Source organism: Lasioglossum baleicum, chromosome 9, assembly GCF_051020765.1.
Source record: "Lasioglossum baleicum chromosome 9, iyLasBale1, whole genome shotgun sequence".
Taxonomy (NCBI): domain Eukaryota; kingdom Metazoa; phylum Arthropoda; class Insecta; order Hymenoptera; family Halictidae; genus Lasioglossum; species Lasioglossum baleicum.
The window spans coordinates 6,065,591-6,082,869 of NC_134937.1; the positions used below are offsets into that span (position 1 = coordinate 6,065,591).

The 17,279-nt window shown below is 41.9% G+C and overlaps 1 protein-coding gene across 1 annotated transcript in view; it reads left to right on the forward strand.

Annotated features, from left to right (window-relative positions):
• The window catches only part of Klu (zinc finger protein klumpfuss), a 109,784-nt gene extending 94,889 nt beyond the window's left edge, over positions 1 to 14,895 (forward strand). Inside the window, exon 2 of the transcript XR_013009697.1 lies at positions 2,570 to 14,895. The gene's annotated coding sequence lies outside the window, so the exon portion shown is untranslated. The remainder of the gene's footprint in view (positions 1 to 2,569) is intronic.
• The last annotated feature ends 2,384 nt before the right edge of the window (positions 14,896 to 17,279 follow it).

Here is a 17,279-nt window from a genome sequence, read left to right on the forward strand (position 1 = left end):
AAAACAGGAAATGGAGAAGCATTGGAGGTGAGAGAGCAGCTTCATTTTATGTGACACTTATAGAAATAATTGGTGAGAATAATTGTATTCGTTCAATAATCCTTCGTAAACGAAAGTCGGCTACTGACGTGTTTAAAACTATACATGTAATTCCTGAAATTGCAAATGTGATAATTGAATTACGTACATAATAAAAGAGGAGTACGTACTGTTCATTTCCTTTATCACTTGAGACGTTTAGTTCTTCGAAGAAAATATTCTGGAAAATCTTGATCTGAAGATTGCTTTCAATTCGATCTGAATAAGTCATTGTACATTGTCATTGTTTCTAAAATAGAAAATGGAAGCATACATTCATTTTATCTATCACTTATACTAGACTCTGGTCCATCCATTTCACTAATAAATTGCCACCAAGGTTTCTTTCAGTCCGTTGATCGAGGATGCTGAAGCATTCCGTTGGATAAGTTACTTTCGCGATGGTTGAAGGTGAAGGGCGACGTTGTATTGCTAATAACGCGAGAAAAGAAAGGGAGGAGAGAAAGAGAAAGGCCGTTGACGTGTCAAGCGTCGAAAAGGAGCATCGGTGTATCGGCGTGATGCTCGAATTTTACGAAAAGCAATGCAGGTGACGGTGCATTAAAGGGTGTACAAGGTCGTTATCGCGCGAATGCATAATAATGTTCAGGTTGATTTACGCTGCGCCCGGGATTTCAGGTGTGCACATATACAGATCTCATTATGCACGTATTATATGCACGGTGGATCGGTGTGCGAGGATAGGCGTGTACATGCATATCGACGCGGCCGTATCCTGTTCCCTGCGATCGATACCCCGGATAAGTGGTAATGGAATAATCGACGTTTCGTGTAAAGGATATTCGGATAATCAGCTATCCGATGCGCGATATCTCCATAACAATATCCGGTGACACAATTTTTTTTTTCTTCAAGTATTCACTGCTATCGTTCGGTATCTGAACGGTGAACCGTCGCGAACCGGTTCGCGGGGAGAGGGGAAACCGTGTAATTGGATTAACGGACCATTGTCAGGCTTATCTTAATCGTGTTCCCAGTTGTTTATTGGCGAAAATTGCGGATCGATGTTGACACGTGGCTCCAGCGAATTTCCGGAAATGTCTTTCTGGGCGATCTATACACGTGTCGTTTTAACTTCATTTCAGCTGGAACGCGTACCGTTAAAATGGCACACTGCTTTAAAAAATCTTCGATCACAGCTATCGGTAATTGCTAGATTGTAGATCTTTATGCAAATTTCTCGATATCATTTACGGGCCACAGTATTTACACGAAACTTCATTTCTACCGCGAATGACTTTAAAACTTTTAACAAAATAATGTGACTCACAAGCACACACGGTTGTGGGCGCTCTTACATTTTTTAAATATTTTTAAACACACTTTTGTCATTGATGCATTACAATGTTTTGGCTGCAAAAAGACATTTGCCAGTTTACAAAATTATATGTAACTGAATTGTGTTCGTAACCCTACCAGCGTTTAATTTATACGTCTTAGGGGTGTGGGTCAGAATATTTAATAAGAAAATTTTATGATATCCATATTATTTATAATCTGACATTTTAAAGACTATCGAAAGGTTTAAGATTGTTTCAAGTGCTACGGGGCAAGAAAAGAATTATTATCAAGCCTGCTACAAAATGCTTTTTATTGCTTTAAGTATATTGTTTATTTTTATAGTTACCCATACAGTACGCACTTACTCCACCGTGATAGTACGCACTTGCCCCGTGTTGTAATATTTACGGGGCAAGTGCATGTTAGTGTTTTTCTGAATAAATTTTAAAAAATACAATAAAAACGGTTTACTCAATGTAAACCTACATCAATATTTGTTGTACATACCTAAAAAATAACAACACAGAATATATTAATAACTTGTAAACTATTGCACGTTTAGGGTAACCTCAAAGTTGTACGTGCACCTCGCACGTTACTGTTTAGCATTGCTTGATTTAAGCGAGGAAAATACCTTTATTCTTGGGCGACATCTATGTCGAATAGTTCATACTAACTTATACTAGATTAATAAATACAGGCTAGGGAAATTTCGTTCATGTTATAATAAAAATAACCAATTAACGGACTTGCCCCGTTGACGCACTTACCCCACTCCACCTTATTAAAGTGTGTTAAAATATCCGATTCCAAAAATCGATTTTGTTTTAACTAGACATTGTTACTTGCGTAACCGCGTCGAATCCCCGAGTATCGCCGCGAACAAGCGAAACGGGAGTTACGACCCCGCGAAGTTCGGCATACGAATTGCGGTATTTGGACGTTTCAAATGAAATTATTCTAGGTCGGAAGAAATGTTTAATTTTCGAGTTAAAATAGCTCCGAGTGCAAAGAGTTCAAGGCGGACGAAACTATAGATTAATCAAGAATTTTTTTATAAGAAAATGGTATGTTCGACTTGATGTTTTATCAGATCAAAGTGTATTGCATGACGTTTCACGTTTACAACGATCGAGTTACATAGATTACAGATATTCTTTCGTCTACAGTATTATGATATCGTTCTCAGATACACCGAGTAAGAAGACGATCTTAGCTACCTTAGGAAGAACGTGACGATACCGTATCCTAGGGAGTAGGAGTCGGAGAGCCTTGAAAAACTGCTGACGAGCCATCGTGAGGAGGGTCATCCACCTCCAATCTTCTCTCAGCACAGTTTCGAGATTGGTAACTATATCGCATCTTTGCATAACTGGGGTACACAATGGTCTTAATATTTTATAAACACGTAATACGATCGGTATCTTTGTGCTTGCAAGTAAACAGAAACTGTAACAATATAGTCCGTTGTCGATGCGTAAATGTACAAATGGAAAATTCTGAATGTCTGAAGTCAATTCTTGTACCTTCTTTCTTTATGCTGGATAGAAATGACGTGTTATGGTAGCAAGCGATGGAAAATGCAGTGTGCTACTGATAGGTTACTACTAATAGACTGGGGATCTTCATGCAAACATTGTTTGCATCAATTGCAAGAAACAGAAATGAAACAGAAATTTCTGTGTCATTTTATTTGTTCTAATAAGCTGAAAGCAGAACGGAGCGGACTATTCTTATAAATATCCAATTGAGGATGTTCAGGACCATTGACTGCTTTATTTATGAATTCTTTAGACACCGGATCAATTTTTGTATTGAAATTTTAAGAAAGTGGAATCATGTAAAGTCTTTACTTCAGTGGTGGTAATCTTTCTAGATCTGAAGTAAATAAAAATTACAATAAACTCTGTAGAATTTTATATTCTAGCATTTTTTGTGAAAAGTTCAGAAGCCAAAAAGGCATAAAGATCTGCAGTCTATTGATCACAGACAAATAAAATTTCTATGCCAAAGAGATGAGTGACATTAATAGTTAGAAGACTCTCTCTGAAATCTTAATCGCCAGCTGACTCTTTATTGTGCGGGAAGAGGTGAACAGGTTTCCTACCATTTATAGCGAGCATTTCAAGTGACTCGCGCGGAAAGTGGCAGGGACGTCTTAGCATTTTTACTGATAGAATTTCTGTAATGACTTATAAGACTGGCTGATCCCTAGTGATCGTCGACAGGAAGCGGCGTGACGCTTAGTGGCGTGATTCTCGCGATCCGAGCCAGTCGTTTTCTCGCTTTTTCTCGCGTGCACGCCGACGCGCGCGCGACGCTGTCCTCACGGATATAAATTATTGCGGGCCTGGTCGGCCCGTTCCGGCCCCGTGCAAAAAAATCAGCCGCTACCCATTAGAAATTATAAGTGCTGCCGGTGGACGGGACTTCAACCGACATCGCCGACTTCTCTCTCTCTCTCTCTCTTCTCGTTTTTTAAACTCCCCCGCGCGCCGGTTCCCTTCGCCGCGCGGCGGCGGCTGCCTCTTTTTCTTCCTCTTCTTCCCTCGATCAGCCCGGTGAACCGGCTGATCGTACTTGTCACTGGTCCTCGTTCCACCCACGCCACGCCATGCCACGCTCGCCTTTCTACGCCGTGGACCGGTCCAACTTTTTGTCACGACCACCTTCTCCCGTCTACCTTTCCTTCCTCCAACCCCCACCCCCGGGAGCTCTCGATCTTTCTCCTCCCTTTTTACTCTCTTTCGATCTATTCATCTCTCCCGTGCCACAGCCCCTTTCTCTTTGTCTTCGGTGCTCGGTACTCTTCTCATACCGGGAAACGTCGATCGACTATCGAGATACCACTGAAATGAGTTGTCGCGATCGACGAGCGGCGTTCGCATATCCTAGGGTAACTTTACCGATTACTGCCGTATCATGCTTCGATCCTACTTTATTTTAATATTATATAATATTATTAAAAAAAATATAGAGACCACCTAAATATCTCCTTTATTTTTAATGGCACAAAACAAATATTTTTGTCATAATTTAAATGGCATCGAAGGAGGAATATCATAGAAGAACAATGTTTTTGTCTGGTTATTTTTTCATAGTTTTTTCAAGGTCATCGTTATTTTTTACCGGGAAAACTTATCTTTTTTTATTCCATCCTGTGAATGACTTAAGCATATTCAAATGTATTATTTCAGCCACTATAAGATGTAAACGTCATCGTCATTTTTTTGTTGGGATACTAAAGACTGCAGACGTCGGAAGTTCGGATAGTCGAGGCCCTACTGTATCTGGATTAACATGTCAGGTAGCTGTCGTTTTTAAAAGAATTTTGTTCCACTTACTAAATTTTCCTCTTCTGACGATTTCATGGCAGCCACGCCTATATTCATTCATCAAATTTTCTTACACATTTGTGAACCATTCTTCGATGAATCAACCACCGAAACTTTATCTTTCGATGTCTAGATAGCGAGCTGCAACGAACAGTCAACATTCCACCGCGTGTCACTGTCCGCGCCAGATGACGCAGTAAATCTCGACACAGAAAGAACGCATTCCGCGAGTCGCTAGCATCCCTGTAGAAAGAGTCAGGACGAGCATATTCTGCGTGCTAAGGAGAGGATATAACGAAGTCGTGGTAAGAAAATCAACTGCGATTATGCCTGTCATTCTATGTCGAATCTAGCGGAGAAAAACAGATTCCTATTTTTATTTCTAGCATTCGCGGATAATTGAATGCTCGGATATCTTAGGTCTCTCGCTGAAGAAGCTAATCCTAATTCGTTCCTATGACCCTTGTGGGAGGAGACACTATTAATCAAATTCAAGCTTCGATGAGGAATTAGGTTTATAAGTTATCACTAGAAAGCGGGTGTTTGTGCCATTTGTAATTTTTGTAGACGAATTTTAAGAAAATTACATCAAATGAAATCTTGTTTTCAGTGGTGGTAGCCTTTGTAGATCTGAAATAAATAAAAATCGTACTAAACTCTGTCGAATTTTATAGTATACATATATGCATTAAGATCCGCAGTCTAATTATTTACTGAAAGATAATGTTGTTCTTGTATCTCCAGTTTCTCTGGAAATTTCCTATATACTTCTGAAAATATGGTGACTAAGATTGTTATGTACACGTACTTTAGAAACATGAATTCGCCATATTTTCTGAACATAGAGAATTGCAGAGGAAAATATGGATATGGGTATCCAGTTTTCTACATAAAGACTACACGATGTTACCTAAAAGTATCACAGTGTACCAACAAGTTTGTAACAGTTTTTATTCAACAATATATTGACATGCTAATCGCCATGTCAGTCACCGACGATTAATTTAATGTACAACATCCTTATGTCTTTCTTTTCAGACGAAATATAATGTTATTTTTTAGTAATCAATTTCTAAGCATCGAAGTAAATGTAGCCACACGGAAACTATGTTGGAGGTTGAAGACATTCGTTGAAGAGGTTAAGGACCTCTCTCTCCATAAAATCCTTTATAGAGTGAGGGAAAGAATATCCTAACAACTAAGAAAGAAGCTAACATTAAACTAACTCTGCTTAATTCAATACTTTCGAATGAAGAACAGGGGAGAACACACTCTAATTTCTTAGATACTCAAGTACAGATTAGGAACGGCAAACACAAATGTCCCGATTTGTAGAAGCCAGTACACCGGCACGTTAGCTATCAAGCTCACCTCTGTATGCCTTGGAACGACTGAACCAGGTATACTTCGAGTGTTCCAAGAGCCCCATAGCAGTTTCAAGGAAAGTTTAGCCCGAGCAGGATCGCAGATGCTGTTTGCGTCGAGCATCGATTCCATACACAAGTCCGCGCGGCGATCGCAGGCCGGGCTCCCATTCAAAGCGTGGACCCAATAAATTGTCATTCATGACAAACTGAGGACAAAGTAAAGGCGCACGGCATCGACATGGTATCCACCACCACGGCAGGATTCACGACGGACACTGGCAATGCCGTGGTGGCCAAGACGTCGCGGCGTTATGCTGTATCTTCAGGCAATAGATCACCTGCTCGGCGTAATCGAGCAACGCGCGTTCGACTGCCGACGTCCGCGACGTCCGCAGCACGCGAATTTCTTGGACGTCCCTCTCGACATATTAGGTCGTCTCATTAGTTCCTACCGCGGACTTGTTTATACCGGATCGGAAACATTAGCGAACTTTTTGACAAGTTCTGTCTGTGGACCGGAGAACTTCTTTGGAAAACGTACTTATGCTATGAGCTGCTCATTTGCCAAATCAATTAACACTAGGTTTACGGGATTGAACCCTTTGCAGTCGGAGATATTTGAACTCGAAAATTGAACATTTCTTCCGACCTAGAAATTGGTTAGATACGAACATATTTAATAATGTAAATAATATTTTGAATAATGGTACAGGAATTTTTAGTGGTACCTATCAGAGTTACATACTAATAACTCTGCGCGCTGAGCGCTAATTATAGATTATTGATTATAGATTTTTGACAGCTTACAACAGCCACATTTTCTTCTTCTCTCTTTTCATGTTTCACAAATTAGTTGAGCATTGTTTGCCATTTTACCATGGCAAAATGTACCATCGCACAGCGTGTAGAAAATTATGCAAAAAGTAATGAATCTGTTTGATCATTCAGAGAACAATCTGGTAATCAATAGACTGCGGATCTTTACGCAAAATAAAAATATTCTGCATAGATTGTGGGAAGCTGGAGTTAAATGAAAATTCATTTCAACCCTTAACAGTCTGTTCACGTCGAAAACAACGTAACAATATTCTTAAATTTTTTATACTTTTCACTGTTTTATGTTTCATCCTGTTAATTTCTTCACAAATGCATAACAATCCGCAGTTTAGTGATCAATCTCATTGGCCAAATTATATTTTTATTTCGATTTAAATATGTACAGCTCTTATTTGATGATTTTTTACTGTTTAAGAAATGGCTAAAAATTTTAATATATACACTACTGTAGAAAGAAGCACCCAGTATAATTATAAGATGTAATGACAAACAATATCTTTATGTTGAAATTGTATTCTACAATGATTATTGAACAATGATATTCTCAGAACTATTCAATTAAACAGCGTAATCCTTTTTCAAAACTTACTGTGTTCTTATCTGATTTTTTACGCTTTTCTATTAAATACGGCCGGGTGCTTCTTTCTTTTGTACATTCTTATAATGTAAACCTACTGCTACCCGACGATATAAAAAGTAGTGAAAAAAGAATATACATTCTATAAAATATAAAACTATAAAAATAAATATAACTCGTGCAATTCTGATAGTTTTTCCTTGAAAAATATGCAAAATTGTAATCCAAAAAGTTTAACATTTCTTCCGAAGAGATTTTCGAAGATTGTTGAAAAAAAAATGGCATTCGGAACTAGAATAGCCCTGAACGCTGTTGCTATTAGGCGCGTTCCATGGCGGACGTGTCGCGCGAAATTAATCGGTTAATAGAGACAGAGCTCTCTGTACGAGCACGATGTGACTACTGTTCTGATCGTATCAGCGACGCCCACGCGACGGAAAAGCATCGAGCCCGAACCAAAGACGTCGCCACGCAACCGGTGGTTCCCGTTTTGGAAAAGTTTCTGGCAACCGATCCGGTTGCCGGACACGCATAGTGGCGCACGCACACACGTCGGACGCGGCGTGCACACACCGCTTAGATAAGATCATTGTTCTACAAGCACCGAAATGCGAAAAAGTTTGTAGACCGATAGCGGAGCTGATCTGGTTATCCCCGATCTCTTCCTAGTCGGACAGACGTACACGCGAGTTTTTCGTCACTGTCCGAGTACCAGCAGGCTCCGGGTGAAGTGAAACACCGAACGGACACCGGTAACTCGCGATCGCCGCGATAAGATCGCGCTCGAGCCGCCCACGCAATCGTGGAACGCGTTAATGTTGAGCGGTTTCCTTTCGTGGCGCTGCGTCAATCGTGCTCTACGCCTTGGCGTTGGATCCCCTTTGTGCGAGCGTGTTTGTTTAATAAGTTCGTCGGCTCGGGCTCGGGATTAACGCGGTCTATCACGCGGGATATTACCGTCAAGAGTAATCTACTGCGTGAGATGTTAGAGGTCGGGAAAAGTGGATCCGAGGGCTTGTTAAATCGAAACTGGAGAAACGTATCCGATACGATTTCCCGCGAGGTAAACGACGATCTTTGTGGGCCGGTTGATGATTTCAAAGATAGAGTACGTCTTTCGAAACTGCGAATTTTAACACTAAACCTACCACTGCCGGCCAAATGACCGGTTTTATAGTTTTCATCTTACAATTATTGAAATTATCGAGTTGCTTATATGTAAATCGATTCGACTTTCTTTATCCAAGCACATATCGTGATTAAAATAGTACAAAATCTAAATAAATAGAGCCTTGTCCATTTCATAAGCTAAAACATTTTATTCGCTTTTAGTGCTGGCTAGGTTAGTGTTAAATCAATTCTTGTATTCTTTAACATGTGACACAGTGACCCATCATCTTACAGCTTCTTCCACATACATTTTTGTAATGTTACTTCTCGTTGAATCCAACATCAAGTCCAAGTCCTCGACATTAGTTTTTTCACAATGTCGAGTCAAACTCGACATTTTAAAATCGTCGGGAGTTGTTGGCGACAAAATTGAAAAATAATTCGGAGTGCAAAGGGTTACTGCCAAAAGAGTATTCACTTTCTGAAAGTTCAAAAGCAGAATATCCCGGCAGTAAGAGCACCGAGAAAGCCGAGCGGGGGATGGGAAGAAGGTGGCCAAAGAAGGGGGCGAGAAGGAACAGACGAGCGCCTGAAGTTGCAGAGGGAACCCGTTCGAGCGCGATACCGCGCGTTAATTATAAAAATGTAAACGCCCGATAATTTTAAATATCGTCGGCCGACAGGTGCGAGCGTTTCGTCCGGACTCGCGTGAAACTGTGCGGCTTTAAGCTACCCCGCCTTTATCGGTGCGTGTGCGTGGACCGATCTCGCTATCACGCGAGTGCGAGCACTTTCCTACGCGAGTAATTGGCTCGATTTCATTCGATGCACGCCGCCGCGAGAGATCGCACGATAATCCGCTTCCGTTCGCTACCGGGGAACCTGTTCCGTTCGATTCGGCCGCCGCCGCCGCCGCGCCGATCGCGTTCCGTTTCGATTCCGTTCCCGCGAGAAGAACGATCGAGAAGATCGGACGCGAATCGTATTTGTGCGGCTCTCGCTATCGTTCACTACATCGTCGGCGGAATCCCGCGCGACGCTGTCGGATGAAATTGCTTTTAGTTTTACGGCCGCTTTACTTCTGTCGATTTTTAACAGGTTTATGAGCCATCAGCCGCACAGATGACTGCGTTAACAACCCTTCCGATTTTTCACTCAGATTTTATGCAGTTCTCGTTTATTGTGCGGTTTCATTGAGTAAACGCTGACGAATTCGCTATGCGATTTTAGGAATTGCCACCAACAGGTGGAGTATCAATACAATACGTTTTCCGTACAATTCTTTCCCGGTTCACGGAAATATTGCCTTTTGGTTTTAATAAGGTAATTTACAGATTTAAGCATTTAACCTTATATTCAGTTTGTCTGTTACGTCCGTTTCATGTTCAGTTCATGTCCGAACGTCCTACAATTTAAACCGAACGTCCGAACGTCCTTAAATTTCGTACAATCTAGGAACTTCTATTTCTAAAGTCTTATGGAAATTCTGGGACATGAATTTCGTACGTATTAGGAACGTCCATTATTTATAATCGTTTTCAATCTCGTACCTGCGACGAAGCGTTCACGTCGATCTCATAGCATTTATATTTTATTTCATATTAAACTTTTATTATTAATTAAATTCAAATTTAAACTGACACCCAACTCAATCCCACACATGTATACTTCAGTGGATATTTATGTTTGTCGAATATACAATAATACATATATTGTTCTCTAAATGTCCATCACCTTTATTCTATAAAAGATCGAGGTCACCTTCAATTTTTAAAAATCAGTATATATTTTTGACTTTATAACATTGTAGCTGATGTCAAGACGAATCCAATGACCTACATTGTTAACCCTTAAACTTCCAAATATGTAGTGCTGAAATCTTAATGAACTGCTAGATTGGCAACCCTGACCACTGTGGGACGTATACAACGTCCATCACGGAATACTAAATACTTGATCCTTCATGCATTTTAAACCAAGTATGTAACAGCTTTGACTTGGTTTTATATATACACGACACAGTATATCAATTTTATTCAGCATCATCAGACGTCTGATAGTAATCGCATAGAATTTGTCGGTTTCTGTCTTTCCGCGTATGGATCTGACAGGTGGTGCCGATGAATACACTGGTAGACCTTAACACTTATCCTTTCGCAGCGTCTTCCGCTCGCAGATCGTTCCGAGAGGCGTCTGAGAGTGGTTTCGCGGCGTTCCGGCGGCGCCGAGCGTCGCCAGCAAAGAGCCCCGATGTCGATAAATAAGTATCACCGCGTTGAAAAGCGCCGATTGGCCGGGCCGCCAAGGAACGCGTGCTCACCTGCGGCTTCGCAGCGTCGCGTCGAAGAAAGGTGCGCGCGCGAGAGATATCGCAGATAAATATCTGCGAGTGCGAGTGCGAATGCGAGACTGCGTCAATGTGAAAGAGCGAGAGAGACACACACACACCGAGAGGGGGGGGGGAGACCGAGGACGCGGTGAACGTTTGCGCGGCGCGCAGCGGTTTTCACGTGTCAACCGGTTGATATATTTGCGACTAATGACTCGAAGGAATAATTATGACTCTCGCCGCGAGAATTTCAACCGTACGGAATCGTTCGGCCGACGTGTGCGTTCGGTTAAGGGCAGTTGAAGCGCTGCGATAACTCAGTCCGCCGCGACGATCGGAACTTAATCGGATGCATCGAGGTAGATTAACGACTGCGACGTGAATGGTCGAGCGTGTTTCGCTGACTTCTGGGGGATATTGATGTTCCTCGGTCATTTCGCGGCTCCTTCCCTGTTCGGACTAAATAGGAGTACGATTATAGAAGAGAACTTCTTATTGTTGTGTCGTCGCAGAAATTCGTTCGGTTACCTTCGATATCTTCTTTTCATTTATTAACATTGTAGACGACGAAACAGACGATAAAATGGTCGATTAAATTATGACCCTCCGAAATACTCTCGTAGAGAGACTTCAAAACTTTCCTAATGAATAAAATATAAAAGCAGACTAATCACACGTTGATGCAGCTTTGAAAATTCTCAGTGGAGGAGCAAAATGTACGAAAACACGTTGCCGGTTGAATTAACTTCTTTGGGGGTGTACTATTAAAAAATAGGCTAAAATTTGGACATATACATTCTTGTTATTTCTATAAAATTGTACAAATTGTGAGAGTATTCCAGAAGGATAGTATTAAAAAATCACACCATTCTCTAAGAATCGCATTTTGTTTTACGAAGGGTATGTAGCTCCTTAATTGAAGCACTCAAAATAGAGAAGTCCCTCAGTAATTTGTCTCGGGACGGAGGGGCAGTTGTTGATCAAATGGCCCGATGGTTCGAAAGAAAAATTCCTACGGGGTCCAGGAAGAGGAGAAGGACACGGGAAAAAGAGGAATGGGTGGAGCAGGGCATTAAGCCGTATTTACGCCTGACGCGATTTTGCGTGGGCGAGCGGCAGCAGCAATTACGGACCCCGGGGACGAGCCGATGAGCGAAGCCGCCTTAACGAGCGGTTCTCCAGCTGGCCCCTCGTCTGTGTACCGTAGCCCCCTTTCCCTCTTCGTCTCCATTACCGATCGAGGTGTCCCACGAATTTTAAGGGACACCTTTGAGAGGACGACAGCCGCCTCCTCTCGCGTATAGTTTTCCCGGCGATTCTCGTTCGCGGTGCGGCGGCGGGGGAACTAAAAAAAAGCCCAGGAAGAATCATTCTCGGGAGCAGCAACCTGTGGACTGGCCTTTTTATCGCGCCGGTCGGAGCCGGCTTTACGAGGAGTCCCATAACGGAAATTTACGGTCCTCCCTTGCACTCTGCCTTTCCTTTTCGCCCCTCGCCTCCTCGCCGACCGCCTTGTCCTTTTCTGATGCTCCTTTGCTCCAGGCCAAACAGTGTGTCTCCGACCAGGTCCCCGTTCCGTTCCGTTCCGTACCGTACCCATCCGATCCCGTCTTCGATTCCCGACGATCATCACCGGATTCTCGCCACAGAGCCGGAAAGAATTAACGTCGATTAATTAAGGCCGCCAGATTCGGACACTCTGTGTGGTCCGGCCCGAGGACCGATTCGAACAGCCGCGAGGGCAGTCTTTAAAGTACCGGTTATATGCGCGACAGTAACGAGCGGCCGCCTACGCTACCCGTTTCCGATGATTCCTTATTGACTCGGGACCAAACGATTTCGTTAAGTAGCACGTCGATACTAATTAGAACGGGAAACTCAGCTGGCGACGCGACGATCGCTGCCTTCGCCGAGGATTCTTCCTCGATCTTCAACAGCCTTCGCGGACTTTGCTGATCGTACGAGCATTTTCAATTTGAGGATGGCGTCAAGTACACAGGATGTTCTATTTAAAGTTTCGCACGCTATTATTTCCTCAACAATTATTTTCTTGTTTGTTTTAACAATTTTGTCAAATCTTGTCTAGGTAGACTTCCTCTTAAGGCGATCATTTTCTTTTCTACGGGACTGTATGTTTTTATTTAGGTGCGTAGCCTATTTATTATATGTATAACTGCTAGGTTATTAGCGATATCATACAATAGGTCAGAATATACCACATTATTTGTTTGACGAATTTATAGTATGTTAGCCTAGGTTAGATTTAATAGAAGCCTTCATGTTAATATTAGGTTGGCAAGAAAGTAATTTCGGTATTTTAAGGTGAAATAATACCGAATTTATTCAAGCGATGAACTCTCTAATCGATAAAATATTTTCTTATTTATTCTTTTTGACAAAAGATCATCGAACGAAAGGGAAAATATCTTATTCATTAGAGTTCATTGCTTGAGTCAAAAAATTGGGCTCTATTTCACCTCAAAATACCGAAATTACTTTCTTGCCGATCCAATAGGAGCAGGTTCCTCTTGTCTCACTGATTTTATTGGCTCTGTTTCGAGTCTACAGGAATCTACAGGATGTCCGAAAAATGTCGTACTTTACTTCGTTGAAAGGGACGATTCCTGAGTTCATTTGAAGTAACTTTTTCCTTTGCGAAAATGCTGTTCGCGGCCTTGTTAAGGAGTTATTAACGAAAAACCATAGACCAATCAGAGCGCGTCTACAGCGGACGAATTCGAGTCCGATGGGAGGTCCCGCTGAGCGTGGCGTTGACTCTGATTGGTCCGTCGCGTTTTCGTTAATAACTCCATAACAAAGCCGCGGAGAACATTTTCGCAAAGGAGAAAGTTACTTCAAACAACCTTACGAATCACCCCTATCAAATAAGTACAACATTTTTGGGACACTCTGTATAATTCTCGACGTAATCTTGGAACGATTCTCCCGACACAGATACGTCGCGGGATTTAAGTGACAACGATCGGAAGGAACGAATTGGCACCTGTTCCCCGTGGCGCTTAATCATATCTCCGCAATTGTTACATGCAAGAGATCATTTTCCTAATTAAACTGTCCTGAACGTCTAGGATTTGCTACGCCGTATCTCGAGATGTTCGACGAATTCTCCTATATCGATCGCGAACCACAAGACGAGGGTAAACGGGATTCGGAACCAGGTCCGCGATCGAGAATTAATCCAATTCCGTTGATCCCGGAAATATCCTGTTCCCGATTCCGAGCCGCGTGCGCCGTAACCGACGGATTCACTTATTTAGATTCAGCTCGGCGGTTGTTCTCAATAATAAATCAGTCCACTTAATTAGATTACTGCGAGTGTCAGTTATCGAGGATACGGCTATATCTTGACAGCGCGACAGACTTACTCGCAAATAACTTGACACGGTTGATAAGTTAAGCCCGTGGGCAGACCTCACGCAGATCGAATATTGTTAGAACGATTATTCTGTCTAGACCATTCTCATATTTTTCATCTTACCGGTGAGAATACTTCCCCATTAACAGTGTTCGGGACGTCGATTCGTCAACGATATTATGAAGGGCATCTCACAATACGTGAAAATAGAAAAGACTTATATAATTATGTTCAAGTTGCAGTTGCTGACAACTGTTTTAGTTATATTCGTGTCTATGTATTCTTGTTTTCTTTTGTGTTTGAATGAATCGAACCATTCCACGGAATTTTATATTTTCCTTTGAGCAGAAGTTCCACGTCGTATTTAAAAAGCTAGCTTATAGAATTTATGTAGGACACGAATTATGTTTATGTAGATCATCCTATTTGATTGCCAGCATAAGTACTGTTTTAATTGTCGTTAAATGATGATTTAACGGAGACATAAATTCCTGTTTTACTAGTAGTAATTTTATACATTACAGCAATAATGACTACTATTTATTTTACCGTACTCAAAATTTGTCCCTTTCTCCTACGAATTGTGATGTATTTGGTATGTAATCCAGTAGATCTGTACCCTACGCGGATCCAGATCGAAGTTTCGATCCTCTAGGTTCAATGGTTCAGGAGCTATGCTTGCTTAAAGTTGAGCAATCTGCAGTGTTTTTGACAGGTAAGGGCGCCGCCATATTGGTTTGTAGTGACGGTCGCACGCGGCTTACTGAGTTGGTTAGGATTAGATCGAGGGGGGGGGGCAAGGTAAGCGGCTCGCGGTCGTCACTACAAACCAATATGGTGGCGCCCTTACCTGTCAAAAATGCTCAACTTTAAACGACCATAGCTCCTCAACTATTGATCCTAGAGGATCGAAACTTCGATCTGCATCCGCGCCGGGTACAAATCTACTGCATTACATACCAATTGCTTGATAATTCGTAGGAGAAAGGTACTAATTTTGTGTCCGTATAGTAAAGTTTACCCGCAATATAATAGTATTACGTAGGAAAAGGTTTGAAGTTTTAGAAGAAAGGGTCAACGAAAGAATGCATACTCTTGATCCCCATGGAGGAAAGGGGATAATAATCGTCCAATAATAATAACAATAGTATTCAAGATTTATCCTGACAGTGCATGGTTCGCGTTGCGATCGGGACACCCGGTACGTAAAATGACCTTTTAAACGTCACTATCCGTTGTTCGATAAACTGCTTCAAATCCTGCGGACGTCGCGACGTGCACCGGCTAATAAAACATGATCGTTTCCTCCCTTTGTTTTCCCGATTCGTAGCAACGACTCGATCGCATTGGCGAACCGGGTATAAATAATGTAGAGGCACCGGTCGTTAGTTCTAAAAGAGCTGCGGGTTGGTCGCTCGCGTTTCTTCGGAGCCTGGACGCTGTTCATTCAGGGACAGATTGCCCGGAGACGAGAGCGAACGTCGACGTCAGTCAACGAACCGGTGACGGTGGTCCTGGATCGGTTGTCGTTGAACGACCGGGATCACGGTTAACCAACCTGAAAGGAACGGTAGATAGATTTGTTATTTTCAGCCGGACGAGTTGAATGGAACTGGACGCTGCTTTAATTCCGTTACTTCCACCGGAATTCGGTGACGAATTTGCGTTTGTTGCCCGTTCACTCATCGCTGCAGCTAAGCAAACGGACGTTTAAGTGACAAGGATATGTGACGCGAACCAGCTTCGGAATCGGATAACCGGCTTTTGAATAATTGAGTAATCACGTGATTGACGGGAGCTCGTGTCAGATATCATTGACAGGTCCGGCTGTAATGACTCCTGGGAGGTGTGATGGCTTCAATTTGGGTTGGCGTGAATCATCTATGATCCGAGTAATAATTAAGATGGGCGCTCCCGAGAATGTAATTGGAATTTTCTATCCATTATCAATATTTACCAACCCGTTAATAGAACTTTCAATTGTGCTGTACCAAAAGGAAGTCTAAAAATCTTCTTTCATATAATAATCCCAAGCGAAATTATAAGATTACGTTACTGGGGGTGACTTGTGGGTTTACGATTGATATTCCCGCTGCTATACAGGAATTTAGAAAATAATCTTCCATGATAGACTTTCAGAACTTCGCAAAATTGATTTGCAAAAGGGTGTATTTGGTAAACTTTGTTCTCTTCTAACAAGAAACACCCTGTGTTTTTTAACATCTATGGTCATAAACATTGAATGTCAATTATTTTCTTACCATATGTATATGGTATACACCTGGATGTGTATTGTTGGAACAGGCATTTTGTCAATTTGAATTTACCGCCAAGAATCGATGCAACAACCTTCGATCATTGTGTCTGATTGGCTAACGTCAATATACGCCGTTCCAATATTTGTATGTTTTGCTTTCTCTCAACGGTCTTCATCTCAGTTCAATTCAGACCAGCATGGAAAACAGTCTCTCAATTACACTCTTTTAAACAGTTATTTATACATAGCAAGTATGTTTTTTCTAAAAGCTTCACTACAATCAGTGTTTGTTCCCTTGCTAAATTTCTACTATACTCTTTTCTTATATATTTCCAGACGCAATTCTCTTGATAATGATTCAAACCCGGATCGAAACGTTGAGAAGTTAATTATTGCAAATTTGCTTTGTCCGTATTACTGATCGAAACCGTGCGCCGAGAGCATATATCAATTTGCAGCAAGTATATTATGTGTCAAGCATTGAAATAAGTGTAAATGTTTCTTACTAGGAAGAATATTGAGGACGAAGAAGTTCTAATCACGGTAATCCGCGAAGAAAATAATGCTTGAAGGGGTTAATTATGATTGACTTGGTTGTACATTCGTCTCCGCAACTCGATACGACTTCACAAGAACGACCAGCAGCGAGTTGCTGCGGCCGATTCGTGGACACGTGGAAAGCGGGAGTAACGTCGCGTCGTCGTCGGCTAA